The 18,859-nt window shown below is 38.6% G+C and overlaps 1 protein-coding gene across 3 annotated transcripts in view; it reads right to left on the bottom strand.

Moving 5' to 3' along the window:
* Positions 1-487: 487 nt before the first annotated feature.
* LOC124777985 (ATP-binding cassette sub-family A member 7-like) overlaps positions 488-18,859 on the bottom strand; it is a 594,849-nt gene continuing 576,477 nt past the window's right edge. For all 3 annotated transcript variants that reach the window (XR_007015818.1, XR_007015819.1, XM_047253552.1), the window contains one exon: positions 488-944. The gene's annotated coding sequence lies outside the window, so the exon portion shown is untranslated. The remainder of the gene's footprint in view (positions 945-18,859) is intronic.

Here is an 18,859-nt window from a genome sequence, read left to right as displayed (position 1 = left end):
CTGGTGAGAATACTATCCAGTGAATGATGTTGGTTGTGTATAACTTTTTCAACAGACAGCATTTTATGTACTGACAAGAGGTCAATAGTGAGTTTATTTGGAGCTATGGTTCAACTTCAGCAGAAAAAGAACTTGCTTAATATGTACTTTAAAATTTTGGAGGAAACATGTTCTCAGAATGGATGACTCATCCTTGATTGGTCAGCCATGAATTAGGAGCTATTTCTAACAAACTTTTTATTATGATTATTTCTCTAAGTGGGATATTAATCTCCTGCAATCAGTTCTGCACTCTTCGTATTTAAGTAGACATAAGAGCCTGCATGTAGATTTTCCTCTCTTGCTACTGTTTACTAAACAACACAGCACTGGTTCTGAAAAGCGTTTCACTTCACAAGTTTTGAGATGTTTGAACTATATCATGTTCTTGGTGCTTTTTATGTTTTCAAGACATGACTTTTATGATGATCCCAGAAAACAAAATAAGTTAAAACGTGGAGTAAAATTTTATTTAATTAACAGTTTGTGCCAACAGAACACACAATAGTGCAAAAACACAAATATTAAGTACCTTAATACAAGTTTTCAGATCAATCTCTAACAATGAATACTGTAAATGCGCACATAATGCACAATATCACATGCCAAAAATAAAGTGCAGCAACACGTATATAAAAAATACTGACACATTTCTTTGACGAATACTGTTAAGGCACATTATGATAGTGAGCACCAAAAAAAAAAATATTACATTTAAAAAAAATCAAAATTGTCTGAAGAAGTGCATATTTAGACAGCACCAAAGCTTTCTGAAAGCTTCAACCGTAATGTTTCTGAATAAATAGTTGCATAATAAGTCATAAGTTAGTGAGATCTTTCAGACAAACGATACTTGTGTAACTCCACAGGTGGCTAATAAAGGTTCATGTTCAGCTGCAAGAGACCTGCAAAGAAAAATAAACACATTAAGAACTGTCAATACCAACAAGAATTGCAAAAACATAATGACAAACTTTGCTTGTGAAACTTTACTTCTTGTCAGTTTAAATTTTCTTGAGATACTCTCACCACTATCACTATTTGCAGCATCACTCCCAGAACAGATCAGAGTTTGAGGCGAGTCTCTGATAACTGGAAAGAGAATTTTAGAGTTCCTTTTATCCCACTCAAGCATGCATTATACACAGGAAGGTGCTACCTGAGTAGCAGAATATATTTGGTGGGCTCCTGAGCGTCTTTCAGGTTAAATACCTACACAGGTCTGACGATCAATTAACATAATTGATCGTCAGACCTGTGTAGGCATATATGGAGAATATAGATAACCATGCATGTTAAGTACAGAGGACACAGTTATTGTGGGGCAAATGTTAATATAGTCATAGTTAATTGCAGAGTGTGTATGGTAAGCTCCTAAAATTAGACTCATTAATTAATGGTAGTAAACCCAGTTAGTGTTACGAAAATAAATTTTTATATTGCTAAAACAGGCTGGATGTCAATAGCGGTGTCATATTTCTGGCAGTACAGAAGTCAATTATATTGATTACATCTTTTGTGGGCTAAAGATGCCATACGTGAATTATTTAAGTGAAGTTTGGCATCAAACGTGGTAATCAGATGTCTCTACAGACTTATGTGAACTGAAGAAGTTTTATAATAATGTGTGTAAATTTCCAGATTGTGGTAAGCTTTCCAGTTATAGAATGGGAGAAACATGTGGTGTGTGAGAAAAGTAATGAGACTGATTTTTTTATCTATCATAGTTTTCATTTATTTATTTTTTTTCAAACAGCAATATTTCTCCTTCAAAGTCATTCCCTATGGAAGCTACACATTAGCAGAGTCATTGTTCCCAGTCTTGGTAGCAGCACTGAAAGGCTTCAACTGGTAGAGCATTTACCATGTCGGTCACATTCTTTTGAATATTCTCCAGACTCCCAAATAAGTCCTTACAAGACATTTTTCAATTTCTGGGAAAGAAAAAAGTCACAAGGACTCAGATCAGGTGAATAGGGGTGCTGTGAAACAATGGGAATGCCTTTTGAGATCAAAAATTTTGTGATGGAAGTGGCTGTGTGACATGGGGCATTGTCATGATGCAGCATCCACCTGTCTACAATGTCTGGTCTCACTCAATTCACACTTTTCCTGACCCTTTCAGGAACTTCTTTGTAAAACTCTCGGTTGACAGTTTGTTCTGGAGGAACAAATTCTTTATGCACAATACCCCTACTGTCAAGAAAGCAAATCAACTTTGTTTTGATCTTTGATTTGCTTATTCAAGCCGTTTTCGGTCGAGGAGATGTCTCAGTGCGTCACTTCTCACTTTGTTGATTTGTTTCAGGATTGTACTAAAAATGCAGGATTCATTGATCACATGACTGAACTGTTCACAGTCATTGGTAATCCTCTAAAATAAATGCACACACTTCTTTGATTATCCTTATGCTCAGTTTTGTTCCCATTTTGGCACAAACCTTTCACATGTGCACAACTTCTGTCTAAATTTGATGTATGGTGAAAGTGTTTAACAGGTCACCCATCATCCTTGTTGTTAAATGTCGGTATGATCTCACAAGAGTATGCACACATTTCACATTTTTGTTGGTTTTTTAAGTTGAAGGTCTTCTTGAGCGAGGTTTGTCACTTGTCTGTGGTCTGTTCTCTGCCTTCCAAAAATGATTCTTGCTAGCGAAAAACGTGTGCTCTTGATACGGAATCTTTCCCATAGGTGTGTTTCAACTTTTCAAAGATCACACTCACAGATTCCTCAAGTTCAAAACTTAATGGCGTAACATTGCTCTACACAACCAAAGCACAACTTCAGTGATGGCACTCTAAAACGTCACTTGATGGCTGTATGAAGCTGAAACTTGGACTGAGCATTTGGAAGGGATGAACACATTGGCCTACACAAGTAGAACAACAGTGCATTGCCAGATCGCTTGCAGTGTTGTCAGTCTCAATACTTTTCTCTCACACCTTGTGAGTGACAGGGACAGGACTTCATATGATTAACAGATCTAAACTTTCAAAATTGGTTAATGTACGGGAGGGAATCAATAACTACTGCAATTTAAAATATTTTGAACAAGGTACAGAAATTTTTCTGCCAGTATGCAGATTGTTGGAGAAATATACACCAAGAATTTATCTCTGAGGGTGACGATGTGTATACAGAAAATTCAAAAGTATTACAGTATGGCACAGATATGTAACTGTTGACAAAGTTGTGAGGGATGGAACAGACCTGCCCTGGTTAAGTACCCATACTGTACAACTGCTATGAAAGCAGAGAGCTTCGTCCCTAGTAAACAAACAAAAGCTGAATGAAGCTAAAATGAATGTAAGAAGCATTCATTGAATTCAAAAGTAAAATTTTGCTTACCAATGAGCAAAAATATTATAATAAGTTCTGGTCTTACGTAAACTCAATAAACGGATCCATCAAGTCACTGAGTGACTTGCATTGAAACAAAGAGACAGATATACTGACTTCAGTCTTTCAAAAATGATTTACTGAGGGAAGTCACACTACTGTCCCCCTTTTAGTCGTCACATGGGCACTGAAATGACAGAAGTGTGATCACAGAACGTAGGATCAACTTAAAGAGTGTACATAATAGGATTACATACAAATCATGCAAGAGAACATGCTCCCCTCCTAGCAGCAGTTTAGAGCAACTCATTGAAATAATAAAGTGTTCCAAGTGACTGGAAAAAGGCACAAGTAATTGCTGTTTCTAAGACTGGACATCAGACAAATGTATAACTTTAGGGTATATAACTAATGTCAGTCAGTTGCAGAATTATGGAACACATTTTATTGCCTTTCTGAAGCCTGAGAATCTCATTGTAGGAATCAACTTGGATTATACCAACAGTGTTCTATTGAAAATCAGTTAGCACATTAAATAGCAATTTTTTTTAGAACACGGCTTCAGGCCGCGCCCCTAGATAATCACAATCACAGTTTGTCAGTAAGGTCAGTAGTACCCAAATTGATGTCATGTTCTTTGACTTCCAGAAGGCATTCAATGCAATTATCTGCTGCTGAACAGTGAATACTTGCTTTTGGAATAATGGACCAGTTTTTTGTTTGGACTGTGAATTCTTTCTGGGAAATAGAAGTGAGTAGATAGCTTTTAACAAGGAGAAGCTCTCAAAAATGTAAGTAACTTTGAGCACACCACCTCAAATTGTATGCCCAGGGACATCAATACATGGGAATGAAAATTATTATAAATTAAAAGGGGACAAGTTAATGCAGATGAATTAAGATCCACTTAAAAGATATCTATATGAGGAATTGACACTGTAATATTATTACATATGAGGCACTGACACTGTTATATTATTACTCAGACGATGACTTCATGTAAGACGAACTGGAAATTTGAGCTGGATACAATGTGTTAATATCCCAAGAAATATCATTACAGTGTTATCATTTATTTTACTGCTATTACTTATCAGTGTAAAAATAACCGTAACTGTATTGTAAATTTCTATGTCTCCTGCCAGTGTGGAAACCAAATGGATTGCAAATGTACATTATGAGATGAATAAACCACAATTCCTCAATACCCAACAGTGTGTTACATGTCTTGTTAAACATGCAGTCCTCTAAATGATATTGGTGGATAATAGGAGAAGATCTGTGAGGCAGTTCATGAGTTATGGTGGTGTAAAAGGGAAGCTGAAATGGAAGAAAATTGTATCAATAGACACTAAGTGTGTAGACTAGCAAACGACCCTCAAAATAAATAAATAACTTACTGCACATGAGCAGACAGAAAGATCCATTATTGTTTGCAGTGTCACCAGGAGCAGTCTCAACTATTAAGGATCTTGGAGTATGCATCTATAGCGATTTAAAGTTGAATTACCATATACAATTAGTTTTGGGAAAGGCAGAGGTGTAACTGAGATTCATTGGAAGAAGTCCTCAGAAAATATACTGCAACCACAGGAGTTGAGTTACAGATTGTTTCTCAATCAGTATGAGAGCCTTACCAAGTAGGAAGGGAGATAAAAAAAAAAAAGAAAAAAGCTAAATGGAAGTAGTGGAGACCCTTGCCACCAATATGAGAGATAGAAAATATCCAACAGAAAGCAGTGTATTTTATCATGGGTTCATTTTGTAAGTGCAAGAATGCCAAGGGGTATCTCATCCAGACCCAATGGCAGATTCTACCAGAGAGAGGTTTACATCTCAGAGAGGTTTCCTATCAAAATTCCAAGAATGCATGTTCCAAAAAGAGGAAAAAAATGTATGTATTACTTCCTCCTCATATATGTTATCAAATGATCATGACTGTCAAAGCACAGAAACTGAGCTCATGCAGAAGATTTTTAACACTTATTCTGCCCACCCACCATTTGCAAATGAAAGAGGAAATGTTTATGGTACTAGAAATATCCTCTGCCATGTGCACCATGGAGTAAACACAAATGTAGATATACCAGACATGGCTGACTATAGGAGGCACAGGAACAAAATAGCTTGGCTAGTAAATCAGTGTAGTTCTTGAACAAAATTCTAAGTTTTTAACTGATTTATTACGGATACCAGATGAAGGTATCACAAAGATCACTTCATAGGATGCAAACTGTGTGATAAACAAAGATGGCAACAGCAACTGGATAAATCAACCAAAAAACTCCTCCTTTGCAATTAGAAACCTCTTGCATTGTGTTGACCTGTAGATAGGGTTGCTAGTATAATGTTCTGGGGCACTGTGGTTAAGGTAAAAAAAGTATGTATTCTACAGAAGCATGTAAAGAGTCTACCATGCAATCACACATCTTGCAGTAGCTTCTTGAAGGACCAAGGAGTTCTTACACTCGTGTGTATTTCATAAATAATGTTATTATGGAATTCAGTCTGAAGACTGGCTTGATGCAGCCCTCCACACTACTCTATCCTGTGCAAGCCTCTTTATCTCCAAATAACTACCACAACCCAAATAACTATCACAACCTACAGCCTTCTGAATCTGCTTACTGTTTCATCTCTTTGTCTCCCTCTACGATTTTTATACATCACACTTCCCTCTAACACTAAATTGGTGATCCCTCGATGTCTCAGAATGTGTCCTATCAACCCATCCCTCCTTCTGGTCAAGTTGTGCCAAAGTTTCTTGTCTTCCCAATTCCATTAAGTACTTCCTTATTTGTTAAGTGATCTACCCATCTAATCTTCAAGACTCTTCTGTACCACCATGTTTCAAAAGCTTCTATTCTCTTCTTGTCTAAACTGTTTATTGTCCATGTGTGATTTCCATACTGGCTACATTCCAGACAAATACTTTCAGGAAAGGCTTCCTAATGCTTAACTCTATATTTGATGTTAACACATTTCTCTTCCACAGAAATGCTTTTCTTGCCATTGTCAGTTACTTTGCTGCCCAAATAGCAAAACTCATCTACTACTTTAAATGTCTTATTTTCTAATCTAACTCCCATACAATCACCTGATTTAATTTCACTACATTCCATTACTTTTGTTTTGCCTTTGTTGTTGATTGTCTTACACCCTCCTTTCAAGACAATGTCCATTCTGTTCAACTGCTCTTTCAAGTTCTTTGCCATCTCTGACAGAATTACAGTGTCATTGGCAAACTCCAAAACTCTTATTTCTGTTCCCTGACCTTTAATTCCTACTCCAAACTTGTCTTTTGTTTCGTTCATTTCTTGTTCAGCATACAGATTGAACTACATTGAGGGTAGGCTATAACCCTATCTCACTCCCTTCTCAATCACTGCTTCCATTTCATGTCCCCTTGACTCTTATAACTGTTGTCTACTTTCTCTACAAGCTGTAAATAGCCTTTTGCTCCCAGTATTTTATTCCTGCTGTCTTCAGAATTTCCGAGACAGTATTCCAATCAACATTTTCAAAACCTTTCTCTAAGTCTGTAAATGTAGGTTTGCATTTCCTTAACCTGTCTTTCTAACATAAGTCTTAGGGTCAATATTGCCTTGCATGTTCCTACATCTACATCATCATCATCTTCATTTAAGACTGATTACGCCTTTCAGCGTTCAGTCTGGAGCATAGTCCCCCTTATAAAATTCCTTCATGATCCCATATTCAGTGCTAACATTGGTGCCTCTTCTGATGTTAAACCTATTACTTCAAAATCATTCTTAACCGCATCCAGGTACCTTCTCCTTGGTCTACCCCGACTCCTCCTACCCTCTACTGCTGAACCCATGATTCTCTTGGGTAACCTTGCTTCTCCCATGCGTGTAACATGACCCCACCATCTAAGCTTGTTTGCCCTGACTGCTACATCTATAGTGTTCCTTCCCAGTTTTCCTTTGATTTCCTCATTGTGGACACCCTCTGCCATTGTTTCCATCTACTAGTACTTGCAATCATCCTAGCTGCTTTTATATCCGTAACCTCAAACGTATTGATAAGATAACCTGAATCCACCCAGCTTTCACTCCCGTACAACAAAGTTGGTCGAAAGACTGAACGGTGCACAGATAACTTAGTCTTGGTACTGACTTCCTTCTTGCACAAGAGAGTAGATTGTAGCTGAGCGCTCACTGCATTAGCTTTGCTACACCTCGCTTCCAGTTCTTTCACTATGTTGCCATCCTGTGAGAATATGCATCCTAAGTACTTGAAACCATCCACCTGTTTTAACTTTGTTCCTTCTATTTGGCACTCAGTCCATTTATATCTCTTTCCCACTGACATTACTTTCGTTTTAGAGATGCTAATCTTCATACCAAAGTCCTTACATTTCTGATCTAGCTCTAAAACATTGTTTTGCAAACTTTCAATCGAATCTGCCATCACAACTAAGTCATCCGCATATGCGAGACTGCTTATTTTGTGCTCACATATCTTAATCTCACCCAGCCAGTCTATTGTTTTCAACATATGAGCCATAAATAATATGAACAACAGTGGAGACAGGTTGCAGACTTGTCTTACCCCTGAAACTACTCTGAACCATGAACTCAATTTACCGTCAACTCTAACTGCTGCGTGACTATCTATGTAAATACCTTTAATTACCTCCTATTCCATAATCTCGTCCAACACACAATAACTTCCTCCTAGGAACCTGGTCATATGCCTTTTCTAGATCTATAAAACATAGATAAAATTCCCTGTTCCACTTCTCCATTATTTGCCATAAGCTAAAGATCTGGTCCTGACAATCTCTAAGAGGCCTAAACCCACACTGATTTTCATCCAATTTGTCCTCAACTAATACTCGCACTTTCCTTTCAACAATACCTGAGAAGATTTTACCCACAACGCTGATTAAAGAGATACCTCTGCAGTTGTTACAATCTTTTCTGTTTCCATGTTTAAAGATTGGTGTGATTACTGCTTTTGTCCAGTCTGCTGGAACCCGTCCCGACTCCCACGCCATTTCAGTTATCCTATGTAGCCATTTACGACCTGACATTCCACTGTATTTGATGAGTTCCGACTTAATTTCACCCACCCCAGCCGCTTTATCGCACGCAATCTATTGACCATTTTCTCCACTTCCTATATTTCTCTAAAATCCAAACTGATCTTCCTCGAGGTCAGCTTCTACTAGTTTTTCCCTCTTTCTGTAAAGAATTTGTGTTAGTATTTCCAATCATGACTTATTAATTTGTTAGTTTGGTAGTTTTCACACCTGTCATCACCTGCTTTCTTTGGAATTTGAATTATTATATTTTTCTTTGAAATCTCAGGGTATTTCACCTGTTTCATACATCTTGCACACCACATGGGAGAGAGTCGTCATGGCTGGTTCTCCCAAGGCAATCAGTAGTTCTGATAGAATGTTGTTTACTTTGGTTTTTTTTTTTAACATATATCTTCCAGAGCTCTCTCAATTATTCTCGTCACATCTCCCATTACATCATATTGCCTTTAACCCTTTGTTTCCTGACATAAGAAAAAATTTACTTTTTAACATTTTCTTTGCAGAATTTATGCTATTGTGGCCTCAAAGGACGGTAGGATTTTTTGTAAAATTTTATTTTATTTTTCACAACTTTTTTCTCTCCTGGTACTTAGAAGTACCGTCAGACTCCATGTACAGAATCACAACATGCGCAGAAAAATGCTCCAATTTTTATAACTTGTACCTTATTCCACATAAATATTAAATATTTTTACATTAGAAAATTAATTAACCGAAATATGATATTTCTGAATTTTTTTTTTAATTTCGCATAAATTTATTCTAGAGCAACTTCACAATACATAGTAACTTAGCTATACATTTCTGACAGTATATACATATCACATATTTACTGATACCTCATGAAATTGTAGGAAACAGTTCTTTTTCTCATTGCAGCACAAATACACTTTACATGTACTACATTGTGAATGTGGTCTCGACTGAATTTTATTTTTCGCACATATTTCGCATCGTCCTCTTTTACAACTGAACACTACAAAATGATTTCCTCGGTTGCCAAGACGTACATCCTTCGGAACAGAAAAGTTATCCTTCCTTCTCTTTGGGAGAGTTATTTCATCTTTACCAGAGTTTCTCCTTTTGAGATTTGGCACTTGCTGTTCATTCATTAGCCCTAGTGCCACAGCACACCTGAATTCCAGCAGTGGCAGTGCCCCATGTAGATAACTGAAAATGACGTAAGCATTGACAGAAGCAATTTCTATTGCTCCCCAGAAGAGACGGTACCACAATTTCTTTGATCGCTTGTCAAGACCATAAGTTGAATGTAATCTGTCTGCATGATCCACACCGCCCATGTTTTTATTGTAATCACATACAATAACTGGACATGGTATAGTCATACTAGTTCCATCTTTCTGTTTTCTTGTCACTACCCTCTGTTCAATGCCATGGAAGTTTGACGCAAAATACACTACTTTATTTTCCTTCCATTGAAATACTGTTAGGTCTAAAGATGACTCTCTGTGATTTGATTTAGACATTTTTCTTTAGGTAAATTCCCTGGCAAACCTTTCCTGTTTGTTCTAATTGTTCCACAGGCAAATGTATTTACCGATTTCTGTGTGAGAAAAAGTGGACAGAACAACTAGTGAGAGGTAACGCACTGTTGCTACAATAAAGTGTTCGCACAACCTGACGGTACTATTAAGTCCGCTTTATATTTTCCACTTTATCTCATTCACTTGTAACGTAATGCTTCAAACTATTATAAAAAAACAAAGAAGGTAAGTACGTACAATGGAAAACTCAACGGAAGTTTCAATAAATTGCGCACAAATTCAGGCAACACCATGGAAACAAGCACATACAATCTTCTGTTTTCACAGCAGCGCGCGAAAAACAATTTCAAGCTCTGACCACCAAAGAGGTCTATGTATTGCACAATAACATCTATGAAACAGTAGAGCAGAGTTACTGTTACGTACCGACGGGCTCTCAGATCACGAAACTGCACCACGAGAAAATAATTAGAGTCAAAACTTACTGGTACTTTTAAGTACCGTCAGGCAACAAAGGGTTAAGTTTGTCTCCCTTGTATAGACACTCTATACACTCCTTCCACTGTTGAGCTTTCCCTTTGCTTTGGACTGGTTTTCCTCTGAGCCTTTGATATTCATACAGCTGCTCTTCTTTTCCCCAAAGGCCTCTTTAATACTCCTTTCAGTGGTATATATCTTTCCCCTAGTGGAATATGCTTCTAAGTCCTTACATTTGTCCTCTAGCCAGTCTTGCTTAGCCATTTTGCCCTTCCTGTCAATCTCATTTTTTAAACATGTGCATTCCCTTTCACCTGTTTCATTTGCTGCATTTTTATATTTTCTCCTTTCATAATTAAATTCAATATCTCTTGCATTACCCAAGGATTTCTATTAAGCCTTGTATTTTTACGTATTTGATCCTCTGCTGCCTTTACTATTTCATCTCTTGAAGAACTGCTTGGTCTTCTGCTATATTGCTTTCTTTTCCTCCACCGACTCTCCCCAATTCCTGTCTCTTTACCACACGGTGCCCTGCTCGTCACTATTGATACGACCTCCCTTTACACTAAAATTCCTAATGCCCATGGCCTAACCACTATTGAACACTACCTTCCCCAATGCCCGACGGACTCCAAACCAACAACCTCCTTCCTAGTGACCATGACAACTATATCCTCACCCACAATTACTTCTCCTTTGAAGGCATTACCTACAAACAAATTTGAAGGATGGCTATAGGCACCTGCATGGCACCATCCTATGCCAACCTATTCATGGGCCATCTAAAGGAATCTTTCCTAAACCTCTCACTTGGTTCAGGTTCATTGATGACATCATTGCAATCTGGATCGAGGGTGAGGACACCCAATCGTCATTCCTGCAGAATCTCAACAACTTCTCCCCCATTTGTTTCACTTGGTCCTACTCAACCCAACAAACCACCATCCTAGATGTTGACACCCACCTCAGCGATGGTTACATCCGTACTTCCGTCCATATGAAACCTACTAACCACCAGCAATACCTCCACTTTGACAGCTGCCACCTGTTCGATACCAAGAAATCCCTATGCCTAGCCTCCTGTGGTTGTTGCATCTGCGGCAACAAGCAGTCCCTCTTGAAATATACTCAGGGTCTCACTGAAGCCTTCACAGACTGTAACTATCCTCCCAACCTTGTACAGAAAGAAATCTCCCATGCCTTATCCTTACAGTCTCCTACCACCTCCCAAAGTCCCACCATCCGGCCACAGATGAGCATTCCCCTCATAACTCGGTACCACCCAGGACTAGAGCAACTGAATTACACCCTCTGACAGGCTTTCGACTACCTCTCGCTGTACCCTGAAATGAGAAATGGCCTTCGCACTTTCCTTCCCACATCTCCCACATTGGTATTCCGCCATCCACTGAATCTACACAATATAATTGTCCATCCCTACACAACCTCTTGTCCATCCCTACGCAACCTCTGCTCCCAACCCCTTACCTCATAGCTGTAATATACCTAAATGTAAGACCTGCCCCATACATCATCCCGTCAACACCTATTCCAGTCCGGTCACAAAAATTACCTATCCTATCAAAGGCAGGGCCACCTGTGAAACCAGTCATGTGATCTACAAGCTAAGCTGCCATCACTGTTCTATATTCTATGTGAGCATGACAACCAACAAGCTGTCTTCTGCATGAATGGCCACCAAAAAACTGAGGCCAAGAAACAAGTGGACCACCCGGTTGCTGAGCACGCTGCCAAACATGACATCTTTCATTTCAATGACTGCTTCACACCCTGTGCCATATGGATCCTTCCCACCAACACCACCTTTTCTGAAGTGCACAGGGGTGAACTTCCCTGCAATGTATACTAAATTCACGTAACCCTCCTGGCCTCAACCTTCATTAGTCATTGTCTTCACCCATCCAGCCTCCGTTCCCATTCCAGCATTATGCAGCCCTCATTCCACCATGCAAGTCATTTTACTTCTCTCCTTTTTCGCTACCCCCTCTCCCCTCCCCTCCGTCTAATCACCCTACTGCACAGAGCTGCCCTACCCTCTCCACCTTGTCCCTGTGTGCTCCCCAGCAGTACTGCGCTGTCCCATCCTTACCCTACTATCCCTAGCCTCCTCCTGGTGCTGCTGCTTGCAGTGTGGCTACAGTTGCCTGAAACTGCAGTCGTGTGTGTGTGTGTGGGGGGGGGGGGGGGGGTCTATTTTTGACGAAGAACTTATGGGCCAAAAACTTTAATTTGTGACAGTCTTTTTATTGTGCCTATCTGCGACTCAGTATTTCCATTATATGGTGAGTAGCAACTTTCCTTTTCATAATATTGTTACATTTCATCCTGGATTTTCCATTGTTTGATTTTTATCTGAATAATTTCTTTTATCTCATTAACATTTCTTCTGTCTCCTCATCAGCTGTGGCTCTAGTTGGAATACAAACATATACTACAGCAGCAGGCTTGGGTTTTGGGCCTATCTTTGCTACGATAATAATGCGTTCACTATGCTGTTCATAGTAGCTTACCCATATTCCTAATAGTATTCAAGGTTTATAAGAGTTAAGGTAAACTGTGCAATTCATAGCCACAATACTAAAATAAAAGTATAAACTATGGACTTTTACACTCTGCTGAAAAAATCCATAACAGATTACTGACTCACATCAAGCAGGAAATGAAAATCCCCAGATATTCAAATACAAAGGAAAATAATACTTAATTAGCAATTCCCTCTTCACAGCATAGTCCAGTCACAGCTGTTTGTGTTGTGGTGTTAATATCAGCCAGCTAATGGGACAGCAATTTCTTAGTCTGACTACTGTAAGTGTCTTACGGATGACTGAATGTTGCTGGGAGCCCACTAACTGTTCTCACATGGTAGGGAAGATGTGAAGATTTACAATGTGCTTGGTGCACAACACTGCAGTCCTCCCTTGTGGTGATCAATCTGAACATCAATGACAAGCAAGTATGCCTACTGTCATGTTATGATGCAGTCCAGCATTGGGCAACTGTCAGATCCGAGTGCCCCATAAATCTGGATATTTCAAGATCTGACCAGCCACCCAAATGAAGATCCACAATGATGCCACTTTAAAACTCTGACAGGTGTGTTGATATTGTCATCTTGCACAAGTATGTGGTGCATCTATGTCTTTCATGGTGATCACTCAACACCTGACACTGTCCACACTCCTACCAGCCTAATGCAGTCAGGTGGGTGTTCTAACTGTCACAGAGAATTACAATATTAATCATTTGTATTCCCGCCGATGGTGTGTATGCATATGAAGGTCCATTTAGACCTGACCATGTCTTCTGGGTGCATAAATTTTTCTGTCACGCAGTGTATGATATTACTCGAATGTCCTTCATGACTTTGCAGCTTACTTGCATCTCTAGTTCTGAAAGTACACCCTTAATCTTGATCTTGAGCTCTGGAAGTGAGCATGGTTTAACAGCGTACTTACAGTATCTGCACAGAAAGAAACCAAATCAACTCAAATTGCAAACTCTTGGTGGCAAATTCATGTCACCCAGCCAGGGAACCTCTTTTAATAAGTCCATTGTTGAAATCAATGTGTGACAAGTAGAGACATCTTACTGAAACCAAACCTCTTCAGCATTCCTATGATTCAGTTCAGTTCAGACCACAAAAACTCTTTAACATATAGCGGTAGCATTCGCCATCCACTATTAATGCATTTCTAACAATGTCTTCGGAGAAGTAAGACTCAGTTAAACCCTCAGCCCAAACTCCACACCACACGGTCAATAGTTATGAATGTAATAGCTTCTCCATAATTATTCCAGGGTTTTCTCTCTGCCAAATCCGGCAGTTTTACTTGTTCATGAAGTCATTCTTCAGAGGGTGAACCTCGTCAGTGAAGATTGTTTTCTTGATAAAACTGTTGTCTGTTTTACAGGCCCAAAAGTGCTGATATCTTTACAGAATTCATTGCCTGCTGGTGCTGGCAATATCCAATTGTTATGAATTTCAGCAAATAGACTTCATTGGACTTAAATCAATGTTATTACTGACAATGATGATTTATTTCACAGAGAGATTAACATGAGGATCCCCTGAGGTTCAAAGCTCACAACTGAACTGGTTTTCTCACATACAGCAATCAGTCTAATCACAGTCGACTTATTCAGAGCATTATGTTGGCCAAACATTCCACATAGTTTGCAAAGCCTCTGCCAAACACTCACTGCATTTTTCATTATGACAGCTGAAAATAGTGTAACTGTGCCATGAACTTAATAGAATACAGATGTCAAGCATCCTTTGTTATTACATAAAAAGTTAAGAGGAGAGCAGCAGCTTTCTTCAAAGTAGATGTTTTTTGCCTCTTACTGCACATATATGGAGTAATCTATAAATAATTCCTATAATTATCATTCTGCATCTACAACAGTATTCTCCAAACCTCTATGAAATGCATGGTAGAGGGTACTTCTAACTGTGCCAGTTATTAGGGCTTCTTCCCACTCCCTTCATGTATGGAGTGCAGGAAGAGTGACTGTTTAAATATCTCTGCCTACACTATAATTAATCTAATCTTGATCTCACAATTGCTTTGGGAGCAATGAGCATGGAATTGTAGTGCATTCCTAGACTCATAATTTAAAGCCGGTTCTTTAAACATTTTAAGTACACTTTTTTGAGATAATTTGCTTCTTAACTACAAGGGTCTGCCAGTTCAGTTTCTTCAATATCTCTATGACACTCTCCCACTGGTCAAACAGACTGTGACCATTCATACTGCCATTGTCTGTATACATTCAATATCCCCCATTAGTCCTATTTGGTATGGGTCCCAAACATAGTATTTTAGAATGGGTTGCACAAGTGATTGAAAAGCAATCTCCCTTTAGACTGATTGCATTTTCCTAGTATTCTAACAATGAACTGAAGCCTGCTACCTGCTTTCCCTAAGCCTCAGACTGTGATCGTTCCATTCATATCGCTGCAAAATGTTACACTCACATATTTGTATGAGTTGACAGATTCCCAATGAGTGTCATTGCTATTGTAGTCATAGGATACTCCATTCTCTCATTTTGAGAAGTGTACAGTTTTACATTTTTGAACATTTAAGGCAAGCTATCAATCTTTGCACCACTTGAAGAACTAACTGAATATTTGCAGACAGTACGTTATATATCACCTGCGACAGGTCTGAGGTTGCTATTAATGTTATCTGCATGGTCAGTGATAAACAACCGAACAGTAAGGGTCCCAACACAGTTCCTTGGGACAAACCAAAAGTTGATGACACTCTATCCAAGTCAACATGAAGCATCCTCCCTACCAAAAACATCTCAATCCTGTCGCATATTTCAGTTGATAACCTGTAGATCTTACTTTTGATAATGAGCACGGATGTAGCACAGAGTCAAATATTTTTTGGAAATTGAGAAATATAGCATCTACCTGCCTACCTTGATCCACGACTTTCAGGATGTCATATGAGAAAAGTGGGATGTTTTTTGGAATGCATGCAGGTTGCCATGGAGATGATCATTCTGTTTGAGATACCCCATTATGTTGAAGGCAGAATACTTCCTAAGATTCTACAAGAAATGGATGTTGAGGATTGGTAGAACATTCCGAACATTGTTTACAGAGTCTTGATGACTGTTGAAAAATGGTGTCATACATCTGTGTATATCTTTGAAGTGAAGTGCAGTGTGGCATTCAATAAAAGTTGATTGGCCTGTCATAATAAATGTAACTCACTTTTTGTACTGACCTCATATTATACAGGGTGTATCAAAAAGAACCATCTGAGTTAACAGTTATTTTTTTGTATGTTATTTGAGATATGTGCATGAATACTGTTGAAAAGAGCAAACTCTTGAATTTTACATGGTTACTGCTAGGTAGCAGCAGTGTGGGTCAGTAATAGCTGTTCAACGCGACTTTTGTATTAGGTATGGTGTGGATCCTCCTACAACACAGATCATTAGATGGGCATGAATAATTTTGAGAAACAGGTTGTTTGTGTAAAGGCAAATCGCCAGGCCATCCCCGTGTGTCTTCAACAGATGTCGATCGTACCCACCATAGTTTCACAAGGAGTCCGCAGAAATCCATTTTCCATGTAGCTCGCCAGCTTAACATGTCATCTGTGTCCGTCTGGTGTGTACTGCGTTGATGTTTACACATGAAACCGTACAAAATTCAGCTACTGCAAGCTCTTCATAAAGTTGATAAACAAAAACATGTGAAGTTCTGTAATTTCTTTCTTGGCAAGATGGAAGATGACAGTTTTCACCCACGCTTAGTGTTTAATGACAAGCAAGATTTCATTTATATGGAAAGGTGAACTGTCATAACGTGAGAATAAGGGGTATGGAACAACCACATGAAGTTGTACAACATGATATGGACTCTCCAAAATTTAATGATTTTTGTGCAGCTTCACGGGAAAAGGTGTATGGTCAATTTTTCTTTGCCGACAACATTGCTACAGGAAGCACATATCTCTTTCTTTTCCCACAGTTGGAGACTAATTCAATTGACTTCATTTTTTACCAGCAGTATGGGGCACTGGCATCTGGAAGTGTGGGAATTTTTAAATCAAAGGATTACTCAATGATGGATCGGTTGCATTGGACCAAATGATTAAGCCTTACATTACTGGCCTCCAAGGTCACCAGAACTGACTGTATGTGATTATTTCTTGTGGGGGTTTATAAAATACTCTGCTTATGTGCCTCCATTACCAACAACAATAAATGAACTGAGACATCACATAACAGCAGCTATGGAAGCTGTAACTCAAGACATGCTTGCTGCAGTGTGGGAAAAATTTGAATACTGCACTGACATATGCCATGGATCTCATGGGGGGCATATTGAACACCTATGAAAATGTATGAAAGAAAGCTTTTTGAGTTTCCTGTTCGTCAAAAAACAAAACTCATTGTACATGTTTATTAGTTTCAGAAATAAAGATGTGCCCAACTGTATGATTCTTTTTATACACCCTGTATTTCTACATCTACGTCATTGTGTGTAGATATGGACTAGTGATAATGTGTTGTTACAATACCTTACAGAAACAGTATACAGTGACTGCTTCTTCATGCACGCTGAGATTTATGGAATAAATATGTCGGTGAATTAATCACTTTTCACTTTGGAGAGAGAGAGAGAGAGAGAGAGAGAGAGAGAGAGAGAGAGTGTGTGTGTGTGTGTGTGTGTCATGTAAAATGCAATCATAATGTAGCAATCTAGATACTTCCAGAAAAATGGCAATTTGTGTTTTTCCATACACTGAGTGTTCATTTACGATTTGGTAACAGGCAATAAAAATTTATGGGCCTATGACAGAGGCAGTACTAATGTAAATAAATTTTTATTTTTGTCATGCTGAGCTATGTTGCAAGACAATGTAAATTAATTATCAACTTCGAAAACAGGATGTAAACAAAATATGCCGTAAATAAAGTGATCATTTGTTTCACCCAAATGGATAAATTTTAATACTGTGTGTTGATAAAATTGTTTTGGGTGGTTCATCCCCAAAAGAATGTCATCAATAGTTGATGAATGTTTTATAAAATGGATACTTTTCATTTCCAACAGTTAAGAAGAAAGCTGCTGAACTGAAAGGTGTTAGCCTTCTCCTGTGAATTCAGAAGCCTGACATCCAAAAACTGCAATCAGAGACTGAAATTTTGAGAAAGTGCATACTATGGTATTGGGCAAATGATTATTAAAAGTGTGTGAAATAGCCACAGGCATGCCAAATTTCTGAAATGTTTGGTCACTCGAGTCCAGTTGGTTTTGTATGTATTTTTCAGGCATGAGTCCATCACTTCGTACCGTAAAGAAAATAGCAACCAAATGAGTTGGTCAAAGTATGAGGACTGGCATAAAAAAAGGAAAAGTTTATTTTATGTACTAGAAAGTCTCTGGTTAGTGTTCTCTGAGATATAAAAAAGGATCTTACTTGATGATTATCTTGCAGTAATAATAAACAAACTTCTGCAACACCTTCTATACTCTTTTTGACAAGAGGAAATGCTAAGTACAGCCATTTGCATAACGGAAATAAAAGTAAACTTGTATTCTCAGCATAGTTCAGCAGAATCATACTAAGGTTCCAACCCTAAATTGGACAATGGTGCTTATGATGTCCCAGGACAAAGGGAATCCCTGTCAGATTCTATACAGAACTGGTGGCTTCTCTTTTAATCATAATATTCTGTAGATCCCTCTAACAAACACTGTACCCAATACTTCAAGAAGGCAGAGGTCACATCCATCTCCACAAAGTGATCCACAAAGCAGTTGTCCAATGTCATTGCTATCCAAATGTTACAGGATCTTGGTACATATTCCGAACTCAAACATAAAGAGGTATCGTGAAGAGACCACCTTCATGCCAACTGGTACTA

Source organism: Schistocerca piceifrons, chromosome 2 (assembly GCF_021461385.2).
Source record: "Schistocerca piceifrons isolate TAMUIC-IGC-003096 chromosome 2, iqSchPice1.1, whole genome shotgun sequence".
NCBI lineage: Eukaryota > Metazoa > Arthropoda > Insecta > Orthoptera > Acrididae > Schistocerca > Schistocerca piceifrons.
This window is presented reverse-complemented; position numbering and strand designations above follow the sequence as displayed.